This window comes from Sorex fumeus, unplaced genomic scaffold (genome assembly GCF_029834395.1).
Source record: "Sorex fumeus unplaced genomic scaffold, SorFum_2.1 ptg000146l, whole genome shotgun sequence".
Taxonomy (NCBI): Eukaryota; Metazoa; Chordata; class Mammalia; order Eulipotyphla; family Soricidae; genus Sorex; species Sorex fumeus.
The window spans coordinates 2,166,934-2,176,927 of NW_026606203.1; the positions used below are offsets into that span (position 1 = coordinate 2,166,934).

Genomic DNA, 9,994 nt, shown 5'->3' on the forward strand with positions numbered 1-9,994 from the left:
TAGGAAGGATAAGGTGACAACTGGGTCTTATAATATACAAGATATATATTAAAATATACAATATTTTATAATTATTTATATATATTTATTTATATTAAAATATAATATGCATCTTAAAATATACAAGAGAAGCAAAGGTCATGAAGTAGGAGGTAAGGTGGCAATCAGGTCTACTACAAAAAGCATTTTTTAATAAAAAGAGAAAATGTAATGAGACATCAAATAAGACCTTTGTAAATATTTAAGAACAGGGTTATAACTCAGTGATTCAGAATTTGCCTTCCATTGTATGATGATCTGTGATTGATCCTTAGCACTGGAAACAACATTGTTTTTAAGTTTTAATTTCTTTCTTTCTTGCTTGCTTGCTTGCTTGCTTGCTTTTTTATTTTTTGAGTCTTACCTGGCTATGTATAGGCGTTATTTTTAATTTTTTATAAAAGTTATAATTTTACTTTTTTACCTGTAGTTTAAAACGAAATATAAATTATTTTAGAGTAAATATATGTGAAGAAGAATAAAATTTACAGGAACTATTTAGTATTCTTAATGATATTGCAGTCAGAACTTTGAGTATTATGAATGGAGAAAAGAGGCACTATTTTGTTGACGGTTACTCTAACTAGATGTTCTGATGATTATTGGTTCTTTGGGGACACATCCAGTCATGTTCTGGTGCTGCTTTGGCTCAAGGGTCTCTTCCAGTGTTGCTCTATGTTGTGCCAGGAAATGAGTCTGCTTCTTTTACAGGCAAAGTCCACAGTCGTTCCAGTGAGCTATCACTCCAGTCTGAAAGGCTCTTAAGAAAGACTCTCATTTCACAAAATAAGTGGGGAACCTTTATTGCAGATGCTTGTTTAAATTGTTTGGCATGGAACCAGAGACACCAGCTTTCATTCAAAAAGTGGCCAGTGAGATTAATACCAGGAGTTTTGCTCCATGGTTTGGAATCCAGCCACACATTCTAGGGGGAAAGGGAACTCATATAGAGTAAGGAGCACCAAATAAAGGGTGTTTGGAGGATCCTCCCAGGATTGGAGAAGCATTCTGAAAGTAGAGTATAGACCAACATGATTGCCAGTCAATGCCTCTTTTGCAAACCACAACACCCAAAAGGAGAGAGAGAACAAAAGGGAATGCCCTGCCACAAAGGCATGGTGGGATGGGGGGATAGGGGGTGGGAGGGACACTGGGACCCGTGGTGGTGGAAAATGGGCACTGGTGGAGGGATGGGTATTTGATCATTGTACAATTGAAACCCAAGCACAGAAATTTGTAAATCTATAACTATACCTCATGGTGTTTCACTAACAAAAATTAAAAAAATATATAAATGACAGAGAATGGGCACTGATTGAGGGATGGGTACTGGATCATTGTATAACTGAAACCCAAGCACAAAAATTTGTAAGTCTACAACTGTACCTCATGGTGTTTCAGTAATAAGCATTAAAAGAATAAAAAGTGAGGCAATGCATAAAAAAAAAAGTGGTCAGGTACCATCAATGCTGCTGCCCACACCCACACCGGGAGTGACAATGCTATGAGCAAGGGTTTCCATACTTGGATTCTCAAGATAGTGCCCCAGGAAATACTGACACGCAGAAGCATTTTGGACCCAACCTATTATAAAACTTATTAGAGGTTAATTGATACCAAACAAGAAAATTGAGGACTGTTGTGTAGCTTCTTTGATAATTTATTTTTCTCTTAGTAGCTTGTAGTGGCAGTGGTATATTCTATAATAAACAGGATTGCGTTTTTAAAATGTTGAATGCCTAAGGTATATAAAAGAGGAAAAATAAAATGAGTAAATCTGTACACATGAACACTTTTGTTGTTTCTTTAGGAATTGCTTGGATGAAAACTGTAGATGGGTAGCATGTATTTAAGTAGCTGGAGATAGGGATCAGGGGTGGTGTGGACTGCAGGGGAGGGTGGAAAAATGGGAAGAGATTATAAGTGTGTGTGTTTATGAGTGCTATTGTGTGAGAATGTTGAGTTTACAAGAATTCATGCATGCATGTGTGAGTAAGAAAGAGAGAGAGAGAGAGAGAGAGAGAGAGAGAGAAAGATAATGAGTGTGTGTGCATGTATCCGTGTGTGTGTTTTCTTAGAAAAATCCTATATTTCGCCTGAACTACTGTACCAAGTGATGCTATCATTCATTATGAGAATGTAATAAATAAATTTTATTAAATTCAGGTGGTGAAATATGTTGGCCTTTAAGCCCTTCCCCTCCTCCAATTCATCAAATTCTTCTTATAATTTTCATTTACTCCCTGACCTCTTCAGGACTCAATTGGATTCAATCTGCCACATCCAAATTTATCTCTTTTAGAAAAAGTAATTAGATTAAAATATAAATCACACTATTGTTAACATTCAAGTGGGTTCTAATGATAATTAATAATTTCTATTCATAGAAGTACTTATTCAGGCCACACAATAAGGCAAAATTCAGAATATTGGACAGAAGTCAATTATTTCTCAAGCAGAACTAGCTATATTATAGCCATTCTAAAGATGTTAGAAATTTGCAGTCCAGACATTAGAGGTTCATGCTATAAGTAAAATATTTCTTGTTTTCTCACCTGAATCCTATTCTCGATAATAATAATTGAATAAATAAATAAGTGACAGAAATAATTGAATGTCGTTTTCTTCACTTGAAGGTTTTATTCACAGATCTTGTCTCATAAAAATTATTCAGAAAACATTATATTAAACAAACATTCCATGGTGATTAATCAGAATTCTTATGTTTGAAAGTGACAAACTCATACCACACTCATTTTAAACTAAGAAGATACTTGATTCATGTACCTATAAAGCTGGAGTACCCTCTAGGTATGGTTGGGTCCAAAGAGTTGATTTTTATTTATTTACTTATTGATTGAGTGATTGACTGAATCACCATGACTGGTTGACTGAATCACCATTGAGTGATTGACTGAATCACTGGGACATAAAGAGATACAAAGCTGTTCATGAGTAGGTTTCAGTCATACAGTGTTCCAAGACCCATTGCTCCATCAGTGAACATTTCCCACCTACAGTGTCCCCAGTTTTCCCCCTGAAATCCTTTCACTCCATCTCTCTCTCCTCACCCCCGCCCCCTGTCTCTCCCTTTCTTCTACCTATCTACCTATCTACCGATCTCTCCCTTTTGAGGCATCATGGTTTACAAGACAGGAACTGATAGGTTACCATGTTTCTTCCTTTACCTATTTTCACTTCACAGTTCTTTTCCAGCATGATCATTTCCAACTATCTTTGTCATAGTGGTCTCTTCTCGATCCCAACTGCCATCTCCCCCAGCCCATAAGGTAGGCTTCTAACAGTGGACCAATCATCCTGGCCCTTATTTCTACTGTCCTAAGGTATTAATCTAAATTTATGTTTTTTCATATCCCACAAATGAATGTAATACTATATCTGTCTGTCTCCTTCTGACTCATCACACTCAGCATGATACTCTTCATGTACATCCATTTATAAGCATACTTCATAACTTCATTTTCACTAACAGCTGCATAGTATTCCATTGTTTAGATATACCATAGTTTCTCTAACTAATCATTGAGAATTCTTGGGCATACAAGTTGTTTGCAGATTCTCACTATTGTGAATAGTGCTGCAATGAACATAGAAGTGCAGATAGCATTTCTGCTGTGTGTTTTGGGGCCTGGGAGTATATTGCCAAAGTGGTATTGCTGGATTCATGGAAGCTCAATTTGTAGCTTTCTGAGAAATACCCATATCGTTTTCCGAAAAGGCTGAACCAATCGGCATCCCCACCAACAGTGAAGAAGAGACCCTTTCTCCCCACTTCCATGCTGACATTGGTTGCTCTTGTTCTTTTTGATGTGTGTCAATCTCTGTGGTGTGAGATATCTCATTGCTGTTTGGATTTGTATCTCCCTGATGATTCGTGATGTAGAAAATTTTACCTCTGTTTTTTGGTCATTTGTATTTATTCTTTGAGGAAGTTTCTGTTCGTTTCTTCTCCTCATGTTTTGGTGGGGTTGGATGCCTTTTTCTCATAAAGTTCTACCAGTGCCATATATATCTTGGGTTATATACAATAAGGGGTTAATTGTATGGGTATTGCATAAATAATTTTCCCCCATTATGAGGCCTGTCTTTTTATCATGGTCACCATTTTTTCTGAGTTGCAGAAACTTCTTGGTTTAATGTAGTCTCATTTGGTTATCTTCACTTCCTCTTCCTTGGTCAGTGGTGTATCATTCTAGAAGTTTCCCTTAGCTTTAATGTCATGGAGGGATCTTCCCACATTTTTCTCCATATATCTTAAGAACTCAGGTATGATATTGAGGTCTCTAATTCATTTGATCTGACTTTCTGCCTGGCACTATAAAGAGGTCTGAGTTAAACTTTTTTTGCATGTTGCTGACCAGTTTTCCCAGCAGCACTTGTTGAAGAGACTTCCTTGCTCAACTTCATATTTATTGAGCCTTTATGATACATTAGGTAATAATAATCTGAGGGCCAGCGTCAGGATATTTGACTATATTCCATTGACCTGAGGACTCTCTTTATCTGAATATCATGCTAATTTGATTACTACGACTTTCTAGTAGGGTTTGAAGTTGGGGAAGGTGTTCCCTTCTTCTTTTTACCAAAGATTGCTTTAGCTCATCATGGGAGTTTATTGTTGTGTATGAGTTTCAAGAGGGTTTAATCGATTTCTTTGAAAAATGTTATGGGTATCCTTATAGAAAGTGCATTAAATATTTATAGCGCTTTGGGGTGTATTGCCATTTTGACAGTGTTAATCCTCTCAATCAATGAACATGGGATGTGATTCCATTTCCTCATATCCTCTTTTATTTCATGAAGTAGTGTTTTGTAGAGTGTTTTTGGTATAGGTCCTTAACCTTTTTAGTTGATTCTAGTATACTTGATTTTCTGAGGTTATTGTGAATGGGTTTGTTTTTCGCCTATCTCTTTTTTCTCTTTCATTAATAGTATTTGGGAAAGCCATGGACTATTGGATATTGATTTTGTAATATGCTACTTTAGTAAACAAATCTATTCTTCCCAGGAGCTTTTTGGTAGATTTTTTGGGATTTTCTAAGAATACTATCATGTCATCTCCAAATAGTAAAAGCTTGAGTTCTTCCTTTTTTTATCTGGATGCCCTTGATATCTTTTTCTTACCAAAATCATATGGCAAATACTTCAAGTACTATGTTGAATAGGAGTGGTGAGAGTGGGTAACTTGTTTTGTGCCTGATTGTATTTTGGGAATCTAGCTCATTGATTTTTCTCCAAGCCTTTAGTTTTTCCCCGTTGAGAATAATGCTTGGTGTGGGTTTGTAGTAATTTGCTTTGACTAGATGGAGGAAAGTACTTTCGACTCCCATTTTGTTGAGAGTTTTTCATCATGAATGGGTGCTGGATCTCATCAAATGCTTTATCTACATCTATTGATATTATCATATGATTTTTATCTTTATTTTATTGAGATGGTGTATTCTGTTGATTGACTTGAGAATGTTAAGCCATCCTTGCATCCCCAAGATAAACCTACTTGGTCATAGAGTGTGACCTTTTGTTGAGTTTCTGATTTCTCTTTGCTGGTATAATCTTGAGGATCTTTGCATCTGTATTTATCAAAGAAATAGGTCTGTAATTTTCTTTTTTGTGGTTTCTCTGTCTGATTTGAATATCAGGGTGATCTTTTCTCATAGAAATTGTTTGGGAGTATTTCTGTTTCTTCAATTTCCTGGAAAATCTTAAAAAATGTTGGCAGTAGGTCCTCTTGAAAGGTTTGAAATACTTCATTAGTGAATCCATTTGGGCCTGGGCTCCTGTTTTTGGGGATACTTTTGATTATCATTTCAATTTCCTTGTAGTGATGGGTTCGAGTTTTCAAAATATTCTTGGTTCAGCCTTGGGAGGTAATTGGAATCCAGTAATTTATCAATTTATTCAAGATTCTCTCATTTCCTGCTTTAAATATTCTCAAAATAATCTCTGATGATCCTATGGATTTTGTAGTTTCTATTATGATGTCCCCCTTTGCATTTCTGATTCGGTTTATTAGGATTCTTTCTCTTTTCTTCTTTGTGAGTCTTGCTAGTAGTTTATTGATCTTATTTATTTTCTCAAAGAACCATGTCTTGCTTTTGTTGGTCTTCTGAATTGTATTTTGGGATTATATCTCATTGATTTCTTCTCCAGGTTTTATTATTTATTTCCTCCTGGCTAGTTTGGACTCCTTTTCTTGGTCATTTTCCAAAATCTTGAGCTGTAAGTTATTTTTGTAGGCCCTTTCTTTCTTCCAGTTGAATTCTGGCGGAGCTATAAACTTTCCTCTTAGAACTGCTTTTGCTCTGTCCCACAAGTTCTGGTAGTTCCTCGTTGTCATTTTTTCTGGAATCTTTTTATTTCCTCTTTGATTTCGTCTCTACACCAATGATTGTTTATTACTTCCCTCAAATAAAATATTTTCTTGCCAAGTTTTTGTCTGTTTGATCTATTGAGAAGTGAGAAAGTACTGTTGAAATCTCCATCTAGCATTGTGTTGCTATCAATGTTTTTCTTTAAGTCTATTAGAAGTTGTTTTTACGTATTTTGCTGATCTGTCATTAGGAGCATATACATTGAGGAGGGTGAGTTCTTTCTGATGTACAGATCCCATGATCATTAAGAAATGACCTTCACTGTCTCTTATAACCTTTAGCCTGAAGTCCATGTGGTCTGATACTAGTATTGCCACTGCAGCTTTTTGGAGGTGTTCTTTTCTTGAAGAATCATTTTCTAGCCTTTGACTTTGAGCCCATGGTTGCTTTGATTATTCAGATGTGTTTCTTCCAGGCAGCAGAATGTTGGGTTCAGTTTTCTATTTCATCCTGCCATCCTGTGCCTCTGAATTGGTGCATTTAGTCCATTGACATTGAGAGAGATCATTGTGATGGGGATTTTTGCTATCTTTATGTCGAAATTTGGAGTACTTGTGGGGCTTGTCTTAGCTTAAAGTAGCCCTGTTAATTCTTAATGCAACAAAAATATGGAACACTTTACAAGTTGGCCTGTCATCTCTGTGTAAGGATCATGCTAATCTCTATATCATTTCAATTTTAGTATATGTGTTGCCAAACTGAGTATAAGAGCTGATTTTTTTCCCCTATTTTTCTCTTCTGATTTCTTTGAGTGTTGTCCTTACTCACTCCTATGGCAGACAGTGATTCCCAATCTAGGAAGGTATTTCAAAGCAGCTTGAAGTGATAAATTTAGAACATTAATGTCCCAGAAGGAAAAGTATGGTTTTTACCATATTATCTTTTACCATACCCAGGGCATCAGTTTTGCAAAATAATCCTTTTGGAAGATGGAGAATCAGTGTTGTTTAATGCTCTTCCCTGAAATCTTCATTAAGAAAATTAAACTGGAGCCTTTTGCTATTCTCACCTCGGTCCCGTGTACATCTCCAGAAAACGGTGGATGACGTTGTCCGCACCTTGACCACCTTGAAAGTAAGTAGGATTTTTCTCCTGAAGGAAGAGGTGAGAAGCATATTGATGATTTCATTCCACTTTATTACAAGTTCAACTTGAAGGGAAGGTGAGACTCATAAGGCTCCTGTAAAGGACAGAAAAAGGGTCTCAATGTAATTTAATGGCCCAGACACATTAACAACACAGATGACTCAAAGTAACCTGTGTGCATCTTTGTGTGTATAGTGAGTTTTATATCTACTCATAGTGATTCTCAGTCATTCCACATGGGCAAAACAGACCTGTAATTAAAAATCTAGTTCTCTGAGCAGAATGAGCTTTCTTAGGTGATTGAACATGTGTGTAATATTTTATTACTAAGCACATACAACTGTTTGAATGATGTGTACTTTTCGATCAAAATTTAAGTCCAAATATCTCTGAAATGGCAGTCTCCTGATGCCGCACCTGGCTTTCCTCACTGGGGCCCCTTGGAGGGGGTGGGTTGAGTTTCCCTCACCACCCCGAGCAGAGACCTGGCAGCTGAAGATCTCTGCAACCAGTGCCACGGCAACACCGGTAGCTTTTGTTCTTTTGGATGTGGGTCAGTTTCAGTGGTGTGACGTGATATCTCTTTGTTGGTTGTACCTGCATTTCCCTGATGATAAGTGATGAAGAGCATTTTTCATGTGCCTTTTGGCCATTTGGTATCTTCTTTGAGAAAGTTACTGTTCATTTCATCATCCCATTTTCTGATGGGGTTGCATGATTTCTTCTTGTAGAGTTCAACCAGAGCCTTGTATATCATTGATATCAACCCCTTATTACATAGGCATTGGGTGAATATCCTTTCCCATTCTGTAGATTGTCTTTGTATTCTGGTCACTGTTTCTTTTGAGGTGCAGAAGCTACTTAATTTAAGATAGTCTCCTTTGTTCATCTCTGTTTTCACTTTTTTGGCCAGTGGCATGTTATCTTTGAAGATACCTTTAGCTTCAATGTCGTGGAGGGTTTTGCCCACCTTGTCTTCAATGTACCTGATGAATTCTGTTCTGATGTTGAGGTCTTTGACCCATTTTCATCTGACTTTTGTGCTTGCTGTTAGGTAGAGGTTTGAGCCCATTTTATTGCATGTCGCTGTCCAGTTTTTCCAGCACCGTTTGTTAAAGAAGTCTTTCTTGCTCCACTTCACATTTATTGCTCCCTTATCAAAGATTAGATGAACATATATTTGAAGGTGTGTGTCAGTATATTCAATGATGTTCCATTGGTCGGCGGCTCTGCCTTTGTTCCAGTACCATGCTGTTTTAATTATTATCGCTTTGTTCCTTGAACAAACATGATGACCTCTTAGTACCTGTATGAGAACAATAATGCAAAAAATTAAAAGGAGAGAGAAAGAATTTAAAGAGCCTGCCATAGAGACAGGCTGGGGGTGGGGTAGGGTGTTGGGGGATGTTGTAGGGAACCAGGGACATTGGTGGTGGGAAATTTACACTAGTGGAGAGAAGCATGTTGGATCGTTGTATGACAGGAAGCAAATTATGAATAGTTTGTAATGGTCTATCTCACAGATATTCAATAAAAATTTAAAAATATATATCCTTAATTGGTAGCTCAGACTATTGATAGAACTTTGAAAACCAGCATATCTATTTTTGTGTTCTCAGTAGGAAAAAAAAATGTTACTCACCTGTGTGCCAATAGCTTGAAGAATGCTAAACCGAAAGATGCATCAATGCTTGTCTCTGGCATGAGTACTGTAATTTCAGGTATGTTATGTTTCAGAATCAGTTCATGGACAAGAAGTCAAGAGAAGCAGTGGCAAAGAGCAACAATATTGAATGGATAATGTTTGAGGAGCTTGCAAGGGGGACTAAAGATTTGGCATGAGAAGAGGGAAAAAAACGAAGAGTTAAGTATTAATAAGTATCATGACAAAAATGCAAGGGAGGACATTTTTTGGCAATCGTCACACTCTGTTGAGCTTTTGGTGAGGATAAGTATTAGAAAGTATCTTTCCCATTTAGTGGTAAAAAGGAAACTTTGATGGGTGCATTTAAAAAAATTACTTTAATAATTAGAATCACCAAGAGATACACAGTTACAAGGTTGCTCATAATTGAGTTTCAGTCATATAATGTTCTAGCACCCTTCCAGTAAAATGGGGGTGTTTTTGAAGGAATACCCCTGGTGCGAAGACTAGGGCATCTGAATCTTAACACATTTCACCAAATATATGATCTGTACTCACATGATTTACACTGTCTCCCCTGATCTTTGATTTACGTTTTCATGCAATATTTCCTTGTGAAACTCACCAAAAGTGAGGGTCCCTATTTAAGACAAGTACATGTTTCTCTGACATTATATATTTTTTGGTTGCTGAGAGAGTCTCTAAAGCAATGCTCAGGAGGTGTGGGGGCCCCACAGGCAATTCTCAGAAAACGTGTCCATGGTGCTTGGGGTCCTCTGAGGCTATACAGTCTTTGATACTCTGGCAATCAGGTGCTGCTGGGAGTCAAATT

General features: G+C 37.0%; 1 pseudogene; it reads right to left on the minus strand.

The window, feature by feature from the left end:
- Nucleotides 1–7,033: 7,033 nt before the first annotated feature.
- LOC130016136 (uncharacterized) lies at nt 7,034–7,130 on the minus strand (annotated as a pseudogene).
- Nucleotides 7,131–9,994: the final 2,864 nt, after the last annotated feature.